This window comes from Hemibagrus wyckioides, linkage group LG14, assembly GCF_019097595.1.
Source record: "Hemibagrus wyckioides isolate EC202008001 linkage group LG14, SWU_Hwy_1.0, whole genome shotgun sequence".
Classification (NCBI taxonomy): Eukaryota; Metazoa; Chordata; class Actinopteri; order Siluriformes; family Bagridae; genus Hemibagrus; species Hemibagrus wyckioides.
The window spans coordinates 19868697-19890258 of record NC_080723.1 but is presented as its reverse complement, the minus strand read 5'-3'; the positions used below and the strand labels follow the sequence as shown (position 1 = coordinate 19890258).

Below are 21562 nucleotides of genomic sequence, written 5' to 3'. Positions count from 1 at the left end.
AAGGGGAGGTAGCAGTGGAAAGACGGAGAGCAACTACGCACACACGAACGCTGGGGACCGGAAAGAAGACATCACGGCGAAGTGTGGGTCATTACATCACCTGCTGACCGCCGTGATTTAGCGGCGCAGCACACAACAATATGAAGTGCTCCGTCATTTGCACACAAAAAATGCGTAAACAAGGACAGTGTATGTTTGCGCGCGCGCTCGTTCATGTGTATTAACACAAAAGCACAATATACCTGATATGATAATGTGAATACGTCACACTGCTCATACCGTACGTGCTGGAGATCGAGAGTCGCGGGATGCGTTAAAAGGCTTAAGAAGCAATTAATATTTTATTATTATTATTATTATTATTATTATTATTATTATTATTACATAAGAGATTGGGTAAAGGGCCATCAAAAGTGTCATTAACTTCTAAAGATTCGCACACGCGCGCTCACACAGCGCGAGGGAGACAAAGTGCCGTAGGAGGGTTTGGGTGCGCGTCGGGAGCGCGCACCAAACGGAGGACGCACCAAACGGGGGCGTGCCAGAGCTCAGAGCCTTCCAGACTACTCCCGCTCTTCTGTTCTGCTTGGAGGAGAGGCGGGAGCGAGAGCGTGAGATCCAAAGAACTCACCACACGGAGTTAGTCAACGTTACATAAAGATATCCGAGCTCCAGGGATGACCACATAGTCATCTAGAAGCTATATTTACAAATACAACACACACACACACACACAGCCACAAGCTCCAAAAGCACAGGCTTTCCCTGACGGCTTCCGTCATGACTTATGGTCATATGGGGGGGGGGCACTCATGTTACTTGTGGGGGTCTCCACACACACCAGACCACGCAAGAAGGGCAGATGGTCGTGAAGGAAACAGTAAGCAGAGTTCTCTACAGAGTCGTCATGTGTGTGAATGTGTGTGTGTTCCTTTCCAACCCCTCCACTCCCCCTCCCGTTCTTAAGCCAAAGAAGAAAAGCAAAAAGCAAAGGAAGTGTGATTAATATAATTTGTAAGGTGTTACTCATCAGTGGCGGAAGCACCGGCGCCACAGCACAGGTAGGAAAGCCTGTAAGGCCCATCCATCTCTCTCTCTGACTCAATGATAAATTACAGTATTCTGCTTTCATGTCTGCTGTCCCCACAAAGCAGGAGTCTGGATGGAAGTACACATGTGACAATGATGTCATAGGTAGCAGAAATCATTTTAAAAAAACGTACAATAACACCTGAGTTTTAGACTGAGGACATCCCAGTGACACAAACTAGGTATAGAATCATTAGTGAAGTTGTATTCTTTCCCACTGTTTTGAAGCTGCATCAGATAATTCATTCATTCATTCATTCATTCATTCATTCACTCAGGACTGGTCATGGTTATGGAGGATCCAGAGCTATTTCCAGCACCGCTTGACACATTCTGCACACCCTTTCACTTCTTCACACCCTCATTTCATTCTCTCCTATAGGCAATCTAGCATAACCAGTCCACCTACCTGCATGTTTCTGGACAGTGGGAGAAGACAGGAGGAAACCCACGCAAAACTCGAACCAGCGAATACAGAGCTGTGAAGCAGCACTGCCACGCCGCCCATAAAAACGTTTAAAATATTACATTCATTTCCATCATGGTTCAAATAACTAGAGATGTAGGGTCAATTAAACCAGTTTATTTTGATCTCATATAACTTTCCACCTTCATGTATCCATCATCTGTGAATAAAATAAATCTAACACATTTAATCTCATTAAAATATAAAAAAAACAGACCCTTTAAAGATGATATCTACTAAATAGCAAAAGAAAAACATTGTTTCTCAGGTGAATCTTTGAAACAGATGAGACTGGTCGTGTGACCACTTACACCACCTACATATAAAACTACAGATAAAAGTGAGACAGATAATGACTTCTGTTACCTTTTAGTTTAGGTATATCAACATTTTGTTAGATAAGAAACAAACCAACAAAGAAATTGCATCTGGGGCTGAGGGATTATGGTTTAAATCATATGTATGTGTCAGGAACAGCTGGACAGTTCCCTGCCATGCCCAGAGAGGGCGCTGGCAGGTGAATCTTGGAAGCCTGCTTTTTTGTGTGTCTTTTGTGCTATGCCCTTCCCATTGTTCTCATTTCTGGTGTGTCACCTGTATCCAATTAGCCCTAATGTTTATCCCTATAAATAGGGATCCTTGTGGTCATGTTTTTGCCAGTGATTGTTATCTGTGCCATGGTTTGCTAAGTCCAAGTTATGGTTTAGGTTTTGTTCTTTGTTTTGTTTTCACTGCACAATGTCTAGTATTAAGTTAGTTGCCCTCTATCTTGTCTTTATATAATAAAATAATAACTATAATAAAAGGCATGTGCACGCCACACCACAGAGGTCCGGGTTCGAGCCCTGCACAGGGTGGGCATGATAGTATGTAACAGTTTAACCTTTTCTAGAGCTGATCAGTTTTACAAGCTTTTAAACATGACCCTCAGCTCGACTCTAGTATCCTCAATTACTAACAAAGATGGCAGCCAAAAAAGATCTATGTCTAAAGCATTGCAAGCAAGAAACAGAACAGCCCATGTATGTGTGTTTTTTTTTTTTTTTTTTTGTCTTCTAAATGTACCCAGGAGTTACTGACGTTGCTGAGCTCGAACTCGTTAGACCTGAGGACTCTTGTTTCACACTGTCTTTACATCATTCAGCCCCTCCCTTCCTTCCTGGCACCTTTACAAACACTCAGCAGAAAAATCGGAAGCAGGGAAAGAAAAGTAACAGGCAATAACATGGAATTCTCGCTCAGGTGTGAGTAAGGTTTCTCAAGGACACACAAGACCGGTCTTAGCAGAGCTCAGCGAGTGAGAGAGGTGATTGTTATTGGCAGCTGCAGGAACCCAGGGGACTCATTTGACCGCTTGCGTAGCTCAGGTTCTGATTCTGTGCGTAAGTACTGCACAATGACACTGACACGTGTCACACGTGCCTACACACAGCTGTATGCAACAGATGCTGATAAATCCCACAGGTTCTAAACTGCTTTGTGCATGTTGGCCATACTCATTTGTGTAAAGAAACTATTCTGTTTGCCTTATATAGAAAAAAACCCTTTCCTAATAGCTTGCTTGAAGAAAGGTTTAAGAAGACAATTGTCTCTGTTGAAGAAAGTTTTTTTTTTTTTTTTTGTCATGGTGAGCGTCATCGATTTGCATCATCACTAGAAATTGCATTTCATCTGTCACCTATTAAATGGAATTAAGAAGAACAGGTGCTCAACATAATCAGATTACACAGTCTTCACATTCCTACCACCTTCTTTATAAGTGCATCCTTGCTAACTTGAATCACGTTCTATGTGTAGAAACATGTACGCATTGGTTACACATGGAACAATGCCTTCATATGGTTAGTTATGGTTACTAAGAGACCATGCAGTTAGTTATAGTAACCGTACAGTTAGTTATAGTTACTAAGAGACCATACAGATAGATATAGTTAGTTATATTGACCACACATAGTTATAGTTAGTTATACTGTCCACACATATAGTTGTAATTAGTTATATTGACCATATAGATAGTTATAGTAACCATACAGTTAGTTATAGTTACTAAGTGACCATACAGATTCTTATAGTTTGTTATATTGACTATACAGATACTTATTACTTACATACTATTTATCCATTTATAGTAACAATGTTATTAATCATCAAGTTTGTTCCTGATTTCAATTATAACTTATAAGAAAGTCATTAAAACAGAAACAATGCTCCTTGTCTAAACATCTTTAAACATAATGTTGAAATAACCGTTTATTTTTAACATTGAGTTTATTTTTAAGAAAGCGGTGTTTCACTGTTGTGCTATAGAACAATGAATAATAATAGTAAAAAAAAAAAAAAACATGGAAATGAAGGAAGTACAGGCTGATGATGGACAAACAAAGGACAATAACGCCTCTGAGAAGAACAATCAAAATGTTAAATTCAGTGTATTATTGTGTGTGTGTGTTGTGTGTGTGTGGGGGCAGGAATTAAAAAAAAAAAAGTACAACATATACAAAGCCTACACCGTCTTTAAACTTTAAATAGTAAGTAGACACACTGTAAGTGAAAATAATAGCTGTCAAAGTTATCTAATCTAAGCAAATAACAGACTCTTACTATTTTCCGATATTGAGACACTGAGGTTATTCCTTCCCTTTCCGATGACCCAGTAAAACCTCACCTGCTTCCAAAATGAACCTAACAAAAAACACTTTACTCATTAGAATCAGACATTATAATCATTAGCTCAGTAACTGTCTAGCCTAGATGAGCCAAGAAAGGCCCAGAGGGGGCAGAGGGCTTGGAAAATCTTAATTACTGCAATTACCCTATCTGCATCATCACCGAGCTAAATAAAGCCCTTTTTACACACTCTACCACACACACACAATGAGATAGAAGATCTTATTTTAGAAGAAAAGCCTACACCGGTGTCACTTCATTGTACGTGGGATTTTTTCCATCATCAGTGGTAATTAATCAGATTACAAGACAAGAACTTTTGGATGTAAGCTCCAGAATTTAACATTATAAAAAAAAAAACGGGAAGGGCTTGACCGCTATATGTGTACATCGACAGGTAGACACGCCTCCTTGAAAGTCGATAATTCTTCTATAACTAGTTATATATCACCCACTTCTGACTTGTAGCTGGGAGACATATTAGAATTGTCCTGATCACCTTTATAATGAGTACAGAATGATACGACTGACCCAAGATGGTAAGGATATTCGAGTCAAAGCTGGTGAAGCTTCCATGTGCTTGCTTTTACTCAGCTGAACATACTTGAATAAGTGGACTGTTAGGAATACATGAGCTTACAGACACCTATGGGTGGGGGAGAGAGAGACCGAGCAGATTATGCGTGGACTCCTGGACATAGCAGTCATCATCATCATCATCATCCTCATTAAGGTTTTCTTCCTATTATCATCTCAGGGAGTTGTTCCTTGCCATCCTCATCTCCGGCTTGCTCATTAGGGATAAATTAAATATCCTGAATTGATATATTCCATTAACACTGCTTTGTGACAATGTCCATTGTTAAAAGTGTTATGCAAATAAAATTGGTCTGATCTGAATTGAATAACATGACCAACCCTATTTCATGTTGCTCTGTGGTTAAGTGTTTGACTCTACTTGTAATTAAGGCATCATGGCATGGTGGTTGTATTGCTGATGTATATTTCACATCTGCACATCCACATAGAAAAGGCTGAAGCTTCTTGAAATGTCACTGATACATTAGATAAAGGGAGACACTCGAAACAGCTGTGGGCATTTCTTGCTCACTCCGCTATATTAACAAACCCACACACATACAGCCACACACACACACACACACACAACATAACCACAGGCACATGTACGGCCCTCAGCAGATTAGTAGCACACCCACAACATTCCACTCCAAATCGCATCATGGACATAAGAGCATCAGCAGCACACAACAAAGCACAATCACCTCATCAGCATGTCAGAGTCTGTCTAGTAAGTGCACATCAAGTAGAGACTCAGAGAGACTGACACACACACACACACACACATCAACCCAAACTCCCACCGACAGACACACACACACACACCCACCCACACACCCTAACTCCCACACCCACACAAATCAACCCAAACATTCACCAATACACACACACACAGACACAAATCTACCCAAACTCCCACCCACATACAAACACACCCACACAAATCTACCCAAACATTCACCCATACACACACACACACACACACAAAACAACCCCCCCCCACACAGACACAAATCTACCCAAACTCCCACCCACATACAAACACACACACACACCCTAACTCCCACACCCACACAAATCAACCCAAACATTCACCCATACACACACACACACACACACAAAACAACCCCCCTACACACAGACACAAATCTACCCAAATTCCCACCCACATACAAACACACCCACACAAATCTACCCAAACATTCACCCATACACACACACACACACACAAAACAACCCCCCCACACACAGACACAAATCTACCCAAACTCCCACCCACATACACACACACACACCCTAACTCCCACACCCACACAAATCAACCCAAACATTCACCCATACACAAACACACACACACACACACACACACACACACAAAACAACCCCCCTACACACAGACACAAATCTACCCAAATTCCCACCCACATACAAACACACACACACACACAAAAGCACATACACACCCACACAAATCAACCCAAACATTCACCCACACACACACACACACACACACACAAACACAAAAAACAACCCCCCACACACAAACACAAATCTACCCAAACTCTCTCTCTCTCACACACACACACACACACACACACAATCCTATACAGCTGCTTTCTGGCAATGATAAATAGACAGACCTTATTGCACAGAGCACTTTATTTTAGCATCTACCATAAAGTATAAAACTGAAACTGATAAATAATGTAATATTCTCTGTATAGTGATGATTATAACTGTATAAGAGGTGAGTATAAGTATATCACATTTGCCTCATCAGTGTAATTTGCTCCTAATGCAAGCTGATAAGGCTGATAAATTATCTTAACTTGAAACTACAAAACCCTGGCTTTATATGAAGTGTACATTGGGTTGAAACAGTAAAATGGATCCATTCAGGGGACACTTTGTGATCCAGACACATTTCTGCAGTAGACTGGAGCTCAATTTGGGTCAGGGTTTTGTCTCTGTAGGTCAGTGTTTTGTCTCTGTTTTGACAGGGTCACTGTTTTGTTTGTGTGGGTTACTGTGTTGTCTCTCTTCTCTTTTCTCTTTTCTGAAGTTGCTCATTACCACAGCTGGCCTCTAGAGGGCGCTGCTAGTGCCACATATTAGGAAGGATGAAAGAAACAATGTTTATTCTACCAGGACCTCCTTAGATTCTTTAAAACTTTATTTCAGGAATAATAATTGTGGAATAAACATTTCATTTTATTTTATTTAACTCTAAATGAGTTCAACTTCAAATTGGAGATTTTTTAAAGATTTAAACATAATTTGGGACCTTTTCTGATTTCCTTTAATTTCCCTAACCTGCTTATTTGCCCGGCTTATTCATCACATGCCATTGGTTGATGTTTTTAAGAGTTTATTCAGAAGGTATTTGTGTCCATCTGCACATACTGACGGTGACCATTTAATTGATTTTTGTGAAAATCTGGGACAGAGTCTGTCGCAAAAGCAGGTCAACCAGCCAGCTGGCCGGATACAACAATTACCATGAAATAGCACACCTGCATGTGCCGCAGATCACAGAAGTCACGTTGGACTGACTCCACAGAGAAGCAGATGCATAGACCAATGTTGGGAAGGGAAATGAAGGGACGCATTCAGTGCTGTCCAAACACCTTGGTCTGTGATACGCAAAGTGACAAAACCCAGAATCCTGGGAAAACTTTCCTGAAAATGACGACTCAGAGAACCAACCAGGTTAAACAGTTCGAAAATTTGGGGTTAAGGTTCATGTAAACACTACAGTACCTTCACATGAACCTTAACCCCAAATTTTGGAACTGTTTAACCTGGTTGGTTCTCTGAGTCGTCATTTTCAGGAAAGTTTTGGGTTTTGTCACTTTGTGTATCATATATATATATATATATATATATATATATATATATATATATATATATATAAATATATATGTATGTATATATACATATATCTATTATTATCTAATATATTATCTAATATTATATATATCATATATACTGTATACTGTGTATATATATATATATATATATATATATATATATATATATATATATATATATATATATATATATATATATATATATATATATATCAGACAGAAACAAAGAAATGCCCATAGACCTGGAGAGAGAAAGGCAGGTGAAGAAACAAGGAGGTGACTAGCGTGGGTCTGCTTCTGGTGACTCAGCTAGTTGAGATGTAGAGAGAAGAGGAGGGATGGAGGGAGACAGAGACAGTGATAAGGTGGTAGAGAGAAAAGAGAGGAGTGCCCATGGAGTACAAAGCCTACCAATCCTCTCCAGCCTACGCATCATCGAGAGTTCTGGGAGAGTTCCCTTGCACTGGGTACCCCGTTTTTTGTGGAGGCTGCACAGGGCCAACAAGCTAACAAGAATACTAGAGCCAAAACACGTAATCATCGTTGCTGAAGCCTAGACTATAAATACCAGGTTGAACGGAGTGCAGTAGGCAGGCCTGTGTGGGTGCATTCACACTTGGCCACCCCTGCTAAACACTGCTATTGCTCCTAAACTTCCGCCCAACACAGACTCTGAGATTAGATTTTAGAGAGTTATTGAAGAATAAACATCTTTATCCTGGTAGTCTGTATTTAGTTATATCCTTTATAAACACAAGACAAGACAATCTCAATCGATATAGAATTTTAGATAGAAAAGTCCTTGAGAGGAGCCAGACTCAAAAGGGAAACCCACCCTCCTCTAGATGATACCAGATAATCTGGTTTTTATGTCTTTATTATGATGACAGTTCCTTCATAAGCAATGGAACCGCTGGGAGGAATATATATACCTAATATTGGAATCCATCATATCACTGACAGCATTTGGCAGACACCATTATCCAGAACAACTTACATTCATATTATTATATACAACTGTGCAGTTGAGGGTTAAGGGCCTTGCTCAAGTACCCCTATAGCAACTAGGTAAATGTGGGATTTGAACTCTCAACCTTCTGAGCTGTAGTCCCATTTCCTAACACACTACTTACACAGTACCACTCCCTAGGGGATGCCATATGAAGTGACATGAAGATAATCTACATCTGCGTGCAGCCTTTCCATCGGCATCCCCCTACGCTCTTTTTTTCTCTATAGTTATTTTAATAGTGATGCTGTCGCTGTCATATGGTTTCTCATACCATAATTATGCTGATGACACTGAACTAATCTACTCCTTTCCTCCCATCATCACACAGCCATGTTGCTAACTGTATCTTGTCATTATCTTATCAGACCACTCATCATGGATGGTGATACATGACTTAAAGCTGTATCCCAACAAAAAATGAGATGCTGTATATTACGGGAAATGATTCCATACTCACACCTTCAGCTTGAAGCAACAACCAAAAAACATTTGATCACGTCCTGAAAATCCACAAAACCTGTCTGTTAGTAAGTCAATTAGTCAGCTGACTAACTAGAAACCGCCCTGTAGTTAGTCAGTTATCTCAGGATATGTATTTCAGGATATGCAAGCTTTTCGGCTGACCATTTATCTTCAAGGAGGTCACACAGGTGCTTGTTTATTTTGTCATAGCCTCACGAGTCGCAACTTATTTCTGGTCGGTGTTTCTACACATATGATCAGGTCCCTATAACTACAACACTAGAAGTGTTAGGGTTAACCCTAACCCTAACCCAAGGGAAGTGGTAGCTCAGGTATTAAGGTGTTAGACTACTCATTACAATTTGACAACTGAGTCAAATTTGTGGACTGCTAAGCTGCTACTTCTGGGCCCTTATGCAAGGCCCTTAATCCCTCAGTTATATAAATTAGCTAAATGTAAGATGATCCCCATTAGGGAGCCTGCGAAATGGTGTAAATGTAAAGAATTTTGTATCTTCTCAGAAAAACATCATTACATAATGGTACCTTAGCACTCATTGTATCTTATTTCATTATTTGTACCTTGGGGAATAAAAAGTAACCTGTACTATGACCTTTAATTAAAACATAGGAATGACGATTTATCCTAAAGAAAATACATTCTCAACTCACTTATCAACTGAGGCACTGATGTGTCCATAGTTGAAGTACTGCAATAAGTTTCAGTATTTAAGACCTAGAGAGACAAAAAGCCTGCACAATGGTTCAAAAAGGTCCACAGAGAACATAAGCGGAAATTGTAAAACTGTTAGGAACAGGAATAGCCCACTGGAGTAGTGTAACCTTGTTCTAATTAAAGTGTATGATAACACCAAGGCTTCGCAAAGATGAGCCTAGCGCAAAACAAGATATTGTTGATTGCAGTAATTGTGCTTAAAGTAGCCTGCTCACCTCCGTGAGCGGAGGCCTGAGAGAGAGACCTGGCAAAAATAACAACACTTATAAAACCACATTGACGTGGTTTCTTTTTTCTTCTACATAATCTTTTTTTAAAAAACAATTTCATAAAAGAAACCTTCTGTGTGCTATTAATTCACACAAGAAGGTCAAAAGATGTTCATCAGAAAAGGATTGGAAAAATGGGTCTTTCTCCATTACAATCAAGCACTAATAGCTACCTCCAGTGCTCTCCCTTGCGCTTGTTCTACTGTAACACAATGATCTGGGTTTTTAGCCTCTTAAAAAAACTATGGTTGAGTAAGTGTTAGCATTAGCATTATGCAAGATCTGTAAATCTAACACTCTCACAAAACATGTAATTTTAATTTGCACTATATAAATGAATGGATGTCTTTTTTTCTTCATTGAATAATTTTATATTAAATATAATATAACCTCATAGTTCTCAAAGTGAGGTCGATAAGGCACAGCCCGGAGGTTCAAGAGTCTTCTATTTTGGTACAGCGGAAATCCTTTTCCATTTCAGGAATAAAAAGCTTTGTGGCTCCAATAAAAAATTCTACCCATTTATTTAATGTAATATCTGTAATATTTGAATGTTCGTGAAATAAATCTCCACAGAAGGAATTCGGTGGAATTTTTTCCACAATTGTTTTGGTTCCTACCTGCAAAATAACCCAAACGTCTCTATCTAAATATGTCCATCAGTCCAGAGAGTGCTTGAAATCTGTGTGCACTGTTGCTAAGACCTCCTATCAGATATTTAGTAAAAGATGAAGCCGGTGTGTTAATCATTCATGCTTTCTAATGATTAGCTTTGCATCCTCTTTCTGGTTTATCTTCACAAGCTCAGTTTAGAGAAAGACAGAATCAAATCAAACCTCACTATGATGCAAACTGACTATGCATTTAGCATATAGCAATAATCCTGCTACTGGATTATTGCAAAAAACCTCTACATCCATCAAAACTGATTCTTTCCTTCCGTCTCATATTGAAGAATGCGTTGATGGCAAAGGATCATCCAAATACATTAGCATGGTTAGAACTTCTTGAGAGTCATTATGACAGTCTCGTGATTTGTAACAACTTCCTACAATATATGATGATGTGATTCAGAATAAGAAATGCACCTCCTTATTTCTGTATCTGATTAATTACTATTATCTTACTTGAAGATGAGGGTTGGAAAGTGTCCTTACATACACTTTAGTTACCCTCACTAAACTCACAGAAAAGGTCAGAGTGGATCCAGAGTGGTACAACAGAAAAGTGTTAGCCCTATTAAGTCAATGAAAGCAAAATTGTCCATACTCTCTGTGGGAGTAATGATATATAATCACTCTGCTGTCAATCATAGTGACACTAGCCAATCATTGTTGTGTTTGGGCAGATAGTGCTGTCCTGTCCATTAGCAGGTTAGAACGACTCAATGATTATTGGTTGGAGGCTGCTTGCTGCTGCTGAGGAAGGTTCTGTAAGAACAGCCTGGAGATATGAGATTGCTGTGGACTGTCCAACTTAGTAAACTTTAGTTAGTCTCGTTAAACTCAAGAATTGTAGTTCTTCTCTTCTTCTTTTGCCTTTTCCCTTCAGGGGTCGCCACAGCAAATCATCTTTCTCAAACTATCCCATCCATATACCTCCTCTTTGGCCTTCCTCTTTGCCTCCTGCCTGGCAGCTCCATGTCCAACATTCTCCTACCAATATACTCACTCTCCCTCCTCTGAACATGTCCAAACCATCTTAATCTGGCCTCTCCCTAACTCCGTCCCCCAAACGTCCAACATGAGCTGTCCCTCTGATGTACTCGTTCCTAATCCTGTCCAACCGTGTCACTCCCAAAAAGAACCTCAACATCTTCAGCTCTGCTACCTCCAGCTCTTCCTCAGTGACACTGCCTCTAAACCATATAGCATGGCTGGTATCTATCTATGGTTTATATAGATGATCTATAGTTGCTTAGTGGTTAGCATGTTTTTCTCACACCTCTGGTGTGTCCAAGGTGTCTCTTACCTTGTGTCCCCAGTCCCCGGTGATAGACTCCAGGCTCCTTTGACTCTGTGTAGGATAAACTATACAGAATATGTATGTATATATATATATATTACTTATACTTTTATTATTTATACAATATATTACACTGTTTTCATCCATCACATTAATTTGTATATTCACCTACCCATCCATCCATATATAATTCCATCTGTTAGTTCCTCCATTCATCCATCCATTCTTCCACCTATACATTCATCCATCAGTCATCAGTTCCTCCATCCATCCATCCATCCACCTATAAATCAATCCATCCATCCATCCACCCACCTATAAATCTATCCATCCATCCATCCACTGACCTATAAATCTATCCATCAGAGCTCACATGCCTCACATGTGTAGATATAATCAAATATAAAATAAAGTATAAACTTATAAACCTAAACAAAAATCACATGTGAAAGTAAAAAAATACTTTTTACCTTCACATGATATATTACATCTCAACAGGAGTCTTCTTGAAATAGGTACAGCACTATGTTTTAACATGCTTGATAAAAACCCTAAAAACCCTTAAGTTGAAGAACTCATGTACTGCACTGAATGAAATCCAGCCACATCTCTCACACCTATTCAAATCTGAAAGACATTTTCATAAGATCAGGCTTGAGATGTAGACTGAATATGAATGAGACAGGAAAAGAAAGACAATAGTTCTTTCTCCATGTGCCAGTGAACAAACCTCCTAAAATCTCCCAGAATCCTCCCCAACTGTCAGATTTATACCATGCAGAAGTTTGTAAACATTGTTTTTTTTTACTTCATTCACATAAATATTAATCTTTCACTATCTCAAGCTGATTGTGAATTTTCAAAGCAGTGTGAGTGAATCTAGATCAAATCACAGTTGGGTGCAAGTGTTGTTTTGAGCCGGCAGTTTTTGTAATAAAAGTAGACAGTAGCATTCATTCATCTTCAATAATGGCTTTATATTAGTCAGGGGCTGCATCTCAAACAGTGCCCTAGTGAACTGTTTACGGCACTGATCAGGGAGTCGGCGACTTTCAATCGCAAAATTATTCCAGTACACTGGAACCAGTGCTCCTTGAAAATCTTACAATGCATCAATGTTCACTGTAATCCCTAACAGGAAATAGATAATACTCCTGTATCAGAAAATACAATATTTTCTGAAGTGTTTCAGCTATAAAAAAGCCAGATTTGTTCACAATTGTAAGTAACTTTTTATCATTGCTCATTGTTTTGGGTCTCATATGATTATTATTGTTAATGTTAGTAACCTTGACCTTTATCTGGCCTCCTGTTTATATGGCTTGCTTTAGTTTAATGCTTTAGCTTACAATCCTGCTTGAAGTACCATAATAATATGTGTGGCTTTTTCTCAATGCTGACTGCTGAGGAAATTAGAATGTCCCCAGTCACCAGTCTCCCAGTGTGTAGTGAGCCAGAGACTTTACCAGTGTCCCAACACATGTGCATGGTATACTAATTCACCACCTAGTGAGCTAGAGAGCTGACTGAGACGCGCTCAGGGTCTCTGTGGATCCTAAGTAAAGTTAAGTTGCCTTTATTTGTCACATATACATTACTGCACAGGAAAATTCTTTCTTCGCATATCTTATCCTTGGGGGTTGGAGTCAGAGCACAGGGTCGGCAATAATGCAGCGCCCCTGGAGCAGGGTGGGCAATGGACCATGTTTAAGGGCCCAATGGTGGCAGCTTGGAAGTGCTGGGGCTTGAACTCAGATCTTCTAGTAAATGACCCAGAGCATTAACCACTTGAGTTGACTCCACCCTCAAGCTCCCCTCGCCCAACGCCCAATACAAACCCAGGACTAGTCGGGTATGAATCAGGAATCCACTCTCTATGGGATCCTAATCCATCAGAGGACACACTCAGACAACTTGTCCATCAGCATGTCATTGGAAACCACAAAGAAAGGACATGTGGAACTCAACACAGACCATATCTCAGGATCAAACCCTAGACCCTGCAGCTTTGAAGCAATACCACTGCCTGCTGAGCCACCATTCTGCCGCCAGCACTCAGTATTGCTTTAAACTGTAATGACTGGTTGTTTTCAAGCTTGATTATGGCCATTTATGCTCAGTAATATGAATCCAATTCCAACGACCAAATATTTCCCAATAAATATCAGTATCAAAAGAGTAATTTCTGCCTTCAAATAAAGGCTTTGTTCAACAACCTCATTAAGGACATTTAGCATTTTGCAAGCAATATAATGATTGCAACTAATCCACAGCATTTCCTGTTTATTTTTGACCAATAAGAAAAACCTACAATCCTTATAACTCCAGCCCTCGTACAAGCTTTAACCATCTTTTCATCTGAAAGTGTTATGTATCTCTTTAGACTTCTCTCTCTGTCTCTAAATCTGTATATTTATATGTATGGCATGCTCTGTGTAATTGTGTGCACTTCCGGTGTGTGAGTAGTCCTCGTCGTCTGTGCTGTTGTGCACAGTGTTTGGCACAGAGCACAATGACGATGTGATTTTTTTAATTAAACATCAATTTCATCTAATCTTAATTAGATTTCTATTATCAGCTTTGGAACACTAGGTTTTCAGACCTGTAACTAAGAGCACACACACACACACACACACACTTGTCCTGCCATCCTTGTGAGGCCCTTCCATTGACACAATGATTAATTCAGCTCATTAATGCTATAACTATATCTAAATCTAACCCTAACCTTAATCTTAGTAATCAGACCAAAATATTTTTTCTTTCTTTTTTTTTTCTTAGTTCCCACAAAGGTATAAAAATATGACTCCCCTCACAAACACACATTCTGTATAATGTTCAGAGAAATTTCCTGAAAGATTCAGGTGAACTTCTTCTACTTCTACTCTCGCTCTTTTGTTTTGGACATTTTTTTCACGTCTCATATCTTCTCGTGAGAAATCACATACTGCATAAGTGTGGTGAAACAAGTTCAAGTTCAACAAGTTCAACCTTGAGTGAACATGTGATTATGAACATCTTGCATTCCAAGAAGTGTTTCATAATTTGTAGTAATTTGTAGATATTTTCTTCCTCTAGATTTAAACACTTCTCACTGCGTCTGCAGATCAGCTGTCACAAATGTGAGAAAAAAACATGTAATGTAAGGACGTGTTAAGAGGATGTTGCTCTCCATCGTTCACAGTCATTCCACGATATTAAAAATGGATTAATAATCGGATAAAATGTTGTTGACTGCAACATACAGGTAAAAATTTGTAAAAAAAAAAAAAAAAAAAAAAGGTTTTATTCTTTGTCTCAGTTATTTGTTAGGTGGTGATGGCTTCAGAAGATGACCAGGCCAAAATAATAACCCAAACTACACCCGGTTATATACAGTATGTAACCTGGTTCCCTGAGAAGGGAACAAGACGCTGCGTCATGGCTAACTCTATAGGAATGCTTCCCATAGCACCAGCCATGACGCAGCATCAAGCTCCCTCAAAAGGGAACTCTCTCTAACTATATACAATCCAACTCCATTAACCTCTCACAAAACAGAAAAGAAAAATACACGTTCTTCCCTCGCTCCCTAGCTAACCAAAAACAAGAGAAAACAGAATAAACGTAAATGGCGCCAACATCATACAAATCACTGAACAGGGTGCTATTTACAGTACAAAAGTATATATTGGTGTGTGTAATATTTACAGACAAAGTATATACAAACATGAAAGGCTAAGGTCTATAACAAGCAGAGGATCATACACAGAAGAAAACTACACACGATCCTCAATTCACAACAGTTGAAACACAGAACAGGCAGCGAACCTGGAACGGTAGGCTGATGAGGTTTAAAGACCCGTCCATTAATAGCACGGTTGGGAAAGGCGGAGCATGGCGTATAGTATGGGAATCGTCCAATAATAGCTGTGAGCGGGAACGTGACATAACAGGGGGTAGGCCTGGGAGAAAAAAGAAATAGACACAAAAGACACCCATAGAGACATCGAAAACATGGTATAAATCTAAGTACACAAGGTATGAAATGCCATTTGGCAAATTTGCACCATAAAATCCTATTGGAATAAAAGTTGATTATTTCAGTATGAATGCAAAGTGGTATTCCTCTTATTTTACATCAATGCGCTAATGTAAAATATCTGAACATGGCTCATTACACTAATATTACACAGTTCACTTTGAACACTTTGGTGAATGTTACATCTTCTCAAACAGAGGTATGAGTTTTAGCTTATGACTTAAGTCTATGCAGAAACTATATCATTTGGTGCAACTTTGAATTATTTAGCAGGTTGTAAAATCAAACGTAGCAGACATTTACAGCCCTAGGCAACAACAGAGCTTATGTTCAGCTGGTAGAACAGGCTGCTGTAATTTTTCTATTGACCAAATTAATAAAAGTTCCTCTGCCTAGCTCCTTAAAATGCAATCTTCTGGGAGCAGGCACTGTGTGCACACACACACACACACACACACACACATTCAATTTGTACCATATGCAGAATTTGACATATTTACGTTTGTATTTACTAAAGACGAGCACATCCTATTTTTTGTCCATATATTCCTTCCTTCAGTGTTAAGGAACATTCACAAAACAACAAAGCTGTTATTTCCTGTTATCACTTATGCTATCTAGCTATAACCAGGCATTCTTTCACCTCCTTTAAGTTTGAAATCTTCAATGTTTCTTATGATGGAAAAACTACTTTGGTGGAAAACATTTAATTCTGACACTGGAGACAAAAAAGCAGCAAAGAATACATGTAATCTGTTAATCTGTGTATTAGTCTTATGTATGTTAGGAAGCATATAGTATACAGTATGAACAGTATGCATGCATGTATGCTTGCTTTACAGTGCTCTTGAATACTTCGTTCTGATTGGTCAGAAGGTGATGATGCGTTTCTTTCCGTGACTAGAGACTCACACCATGCTGCAGACTCTTATGAGTAAGGTTATGTTGACGACACACTGTAATTTTTATAGCTTAATTTAAATTACATTTTTTTTCATGGTGTGTATGTGTGTGATGCTAAATGTAGATATGAGTCAGTATAGAGTCATCTCTTTTGCACTGCAGTGCCTGTCCTCCTGCCCCCAAAAACAGAGAGAAGTAGGAGGCCAAGTGCATAAAAAATAAAATTAGCCCCCTTTTTTTTGCTCCCCCACTTCCGCGGCTCAGCGTATGAGAGATGGGCTGCAGAGAGAGTTCTGTGTCGCATTGCTTTTGCAGCATATTATAACCGACACACGTAATATTACACACACAGACACACACACACAATGCTCCTTTAATGGATCTTGCTTCCGCTTTGCTAGACGTGCATGCTAAAGTTCTCTCTCTCTCTCTCTCTCTCTCTTTCTCACTCTCTCTCACTCTCTCTCTCTCACTCACACACACACACACACACACACAGGGTAGACCTGAGCAGACAGCTGCACTCAATGTGCACCGTGTTCTGCATTCATATTACTTCCGAGTTCCCATGACTGATTCCTCTTTATGTGCATGTGTGGTTGTGTGTGTATGTGTATGTGTGTGTGTGTGTGTGTCAGTGACCTGCATATTGACCAAGTCCACCTGTTGCTTTAGCGTCTCGGTTGGCCGTGTCACCCATTTAACCTCATGTCTGTCTAGGCTTTATTACAGTCTATTCATCTCTGCCTGTTGTCTCTTGTCCCCTGTGAGGCTGTAGCGCACACACAAATACACACTAACACACACACACACACACACATTCAGACAGATGTAAGGTGTGAGTGTGTGCAGGGAGAGCTGCGCTGACTCATCTTTGCACACCTCATTCTTTGCCTTTGCCCATATATGGTCTGTCAGGAAGTCCATTTTCTCCAGCGCCATCCTTTGGATATGTGACGGAGGTCTCTCTCTCTCTCTCTCTCTCTCTCTCTCTGTGTGTATGTGTGTGTGTGTGCAGCTAATATCTTTTGAGCATATACTAGACCTACTGCAAAATCCTAGGTATTTTGTGCATTTATCAGACCTTATATTTTACATCTTTATGCACACTAAGTCATATTACATTGAGTGGCAGTGGCCTATTACATACTATGCACAACATGTCCTCCTCTATCTAATCTATGCATCAATGCAAAATGGAAAGGGCCACCATTTTTTTTCACTGGAGTACTTAACTGTGCAAAGATGCACCACCCCAAAAATCAAGAAAATGCACCTGTATCTGTTTAATATCAATATCTTTCCCTGTATATGGATTTAAACCCAAAGTGGGTGGAACCTAAAGCTGAAGATTTTAATTCTTAATTATTTCCCCCTTAGTCTTAGTTTGAGCCCTGGGTTGTACCTGTAAACAAAGGCACTCTGAAGCCCAGAAAAGAAAAAGGAACAAGAACAAAAGATCACACAAGCTTTGGACATAGACAAGCCAATTTGGAATGTGCTGGAAAAAAAAGATTGGTGAACTAACAACTAGACATCAAACAGGTCCGCAGTTGATGACAGGTACATTGGGAGAGCTGTGAAGAAAACCCCATAACAACACTCAGTGACATCACCAATAACCTCCACAGGGCAGGGGTGTTAGGGATCACAATTCGAAGAAGACCTCGAGAGCAGAAATGTAGAGGCCATACTACAGGATGCAAACCTCTCAGGTACTGATGTTGGACGAGTTGGACGAAGTTCTGGCTCAGTCATTGCTCTAATTCATCCCAAAGGTGTTCTATCAGTTTGAGGTCAGGACTCTGTGAAGTTCCTCCACAATAAACTCACTCATCCATGTCTTTATGGATGCTTTGTGCACTGGTGTGCAGTCATGTTGGAACAGGAAGTTGGGAGCATGAAATTGACCAAAATTTCTTGGTATGCTGAAGCATTAAGCGTTTCTTTCACTGGAACTAAGGGGCCGATCCCAACCCCTGAAAAACAACACTGATCCTGATTTGGATGGGTGTCCCAAAACGTTTGGCAATATAGTGTATCCGTGGCTTGATGCAGTTATTGCAATTAAGGACTATGCAACTAAATATGAACCTTGTTTTAGGACTGTTCCAATACTTTCGATCACCTAAAGATGTGGTGGTCTGCCAGCAAAGGTACCCAGTTGATTAATAGATCTAGATGTAATTGTCTGGAAATGAAAGCTGAAAGTCTATCTCCAACCCAAAAATCACTTCACTTCACAAAGTCATGGATGTTCCAGTAGTTTCTGAGGGCACTGTAGATTTTCTGTGTTTGTGTGTTTATTATATATGCTGGCAGACCTGAAGAAGGCCACTCAGACAGACCTTGGAAAGAAGAAAGACATGAATTACATTCAATAGGACATTCCCATTTCCATTTATTCATTCAGAATATACTCAAAGCGGCTTTCAAGACCCTATACTGCACTGCAGAGAATCTCAGAAATACACTTACGTCTGCTTAAAGGTGCATTAAACTAGTCAGTTTCTTCAAGCAAGCCGAAGAGAAATTATCCACACTTCAAAATGTCAAAGCAGCTTCCACGTGGAACAAAACTTCATAATTGACAAGAATGGAATGTTGCAAAAGGCCCACTATCAAGCACAAATTACAGCATGCATGAGGAAGCGGTCCGCTGTAATGGAGTGTAATGGCTTAGGGGAAAGTGTTAATGCAGTGCAGATCCCTCAGAATTGTCCTCCACTGATGCATTATATGTAAGTTGAGTTGTCAGTATTGTGTGACTGTTATATTTGTATAAGTAATTTCTAAACACTATATTTACACGTTTGGACTGTTGACATAACACCATTACAAAATTATTATTTAGTGGAGTGTGGCACAAAAATGTTTTACTTTTTTTCTTTTAGTTTTTAAATTTTATGTTTCAGGCAGCAGAAATAGAGGCAAAGGAAGTATAAGTATCAAACTTTACTGAAGCTTACAAACAAATCTCCTCACTTGGAGGTGCTCACTGCTGCTGAGGATGGCCTACCTAGAGATATATGGGACTGCTGTGAATAGAACTCATAGGAGACTATGGCATTGGCTTTGAACTCCATCAGTTGGCTTTAGCAGGAAGAAATTAGCATTAAATCTATAATGAATTCAGAATTTACACTGATTACATCTCCACTTTACTATATAGAGTCATAGAAAGGACATTATTTATAATCTCACTTTTTGGTGTCACCCAGATGAGGATGAGTTTCCCTTTAGAGCCTGGTTCCTCTCAAGGTTTCTTCCTCATATCGTCTTTTTAGTAAGTTTTTCCTTGCCACCGCTGCCTCAGTCTTGCTCATAAGGGATAGATATTTTTATTCTGAATTTTTATACATGGCCCGTCCAAAAAAAGTCACACACTCTAATATTTTGTTGAACCGCCTTTAGCTTTGATTACGGCACACATTCAGCATAGCATCGTTTGGATAAGCTTCTACAATGTCACAACATTTATTCCTGCCCAGAGTTGCGTTCATTTTTCGCCAAGATCTTGTATTGATGATGGGAGAGTCGCTGCGCAAAGTCTTCCCCAGCACATCCCAAAGATTCTCAATCGGGTTAAGGTCTGGACTCTGTGGTGGCCAATCCATGTGTGAAAATGATGTCTCATGCTCCCTGAACCACTCTTTTCATAATTTGAACCCGATGGATCCTGGCATTGTCATCTTGGAATATGGCCATCATGAAAAAAGTCCATCAAAAAAATCCATTGATGGAATAACCTGGTCATTCAGGATATTCAGGTAGTCAGCTGACCTCATTCTTTGGGCACATAATGTTGCTGAACCTAGACCTGACCAACTTCAGCAACCCAAAATCATAGCACCGACCCCACAGGCTTGTATGGTAGGCACTAGGCATGATGGGTGCATCACTTCATCCACCTCTCTTCTTAACCTGATGTGCCCATCACTCTGGAACAGGGTAAATCTGGACTCGAAATCTTTCTGTAATGCTGTTTTGAGGCAATGTCCACTCATAAAAGCACTATACAAATAAAATAATATTTACATGAAATAAAAACCAGAAACAGGATCAAAACCAAAGAGACAATCAATCAAAAAGCTTTGTACTGATTGAATGTGTCTACTTTGCAAAGCGAGTGTGTATAGGATGAATGTCATAATATTCTGTTGGTGAGTGTGTCTGGGATTAAATCCAGATGTGTGAGATCAATAAACAGGTGACTGAACGTGAGAGAGTCTGGGCTCACTAATTCCCTACTGAATCAATAGATCATGTACATGAGTCGCGGCACTGTTAAGGACTCTGACTCACTACACATTAGGATGCTGATGACACAATGTCCATCACTGAAAAAGCCCAAATATTTATGTTTTGTATGTTATATAAATTTGGAAGCGTAATCATGTTCTTTCAAGCAGGATCGTAGGCTAACTAGTGGATTTAAAAAAAATAAAATAAACGTCTTTATACTTACTCAAATCTTATACAGAATGTTAGAAATTACTCATAATTTGAGGTCTACAACATTG

The 21562-nt window shown here is 39.5% G+C and overlaps 1 long non-coding RNA gene across 2 annotated transcripts in view; it reads left to right on the top strand.

Annotated features, from left to right (window-relative positions):
• Positions 1-2724: 2724 nt before the first annotated feature.
• Positions 2725-21562, top strand: part of LOC131364397 (uncharacterized) — a 172263-nt gene continuing 153425 nt past the window's right edge. For both annotated transcript variants that reach the window (XR_009206463.1, XR_009206462.1), the window contains exon 1: positions 2725-2937. This is a non-coding gene — a long non-coding RNA (uncharacterized LOC131364397). The remainder of the gene's footprint in view (positions 2938-21562) is intronic.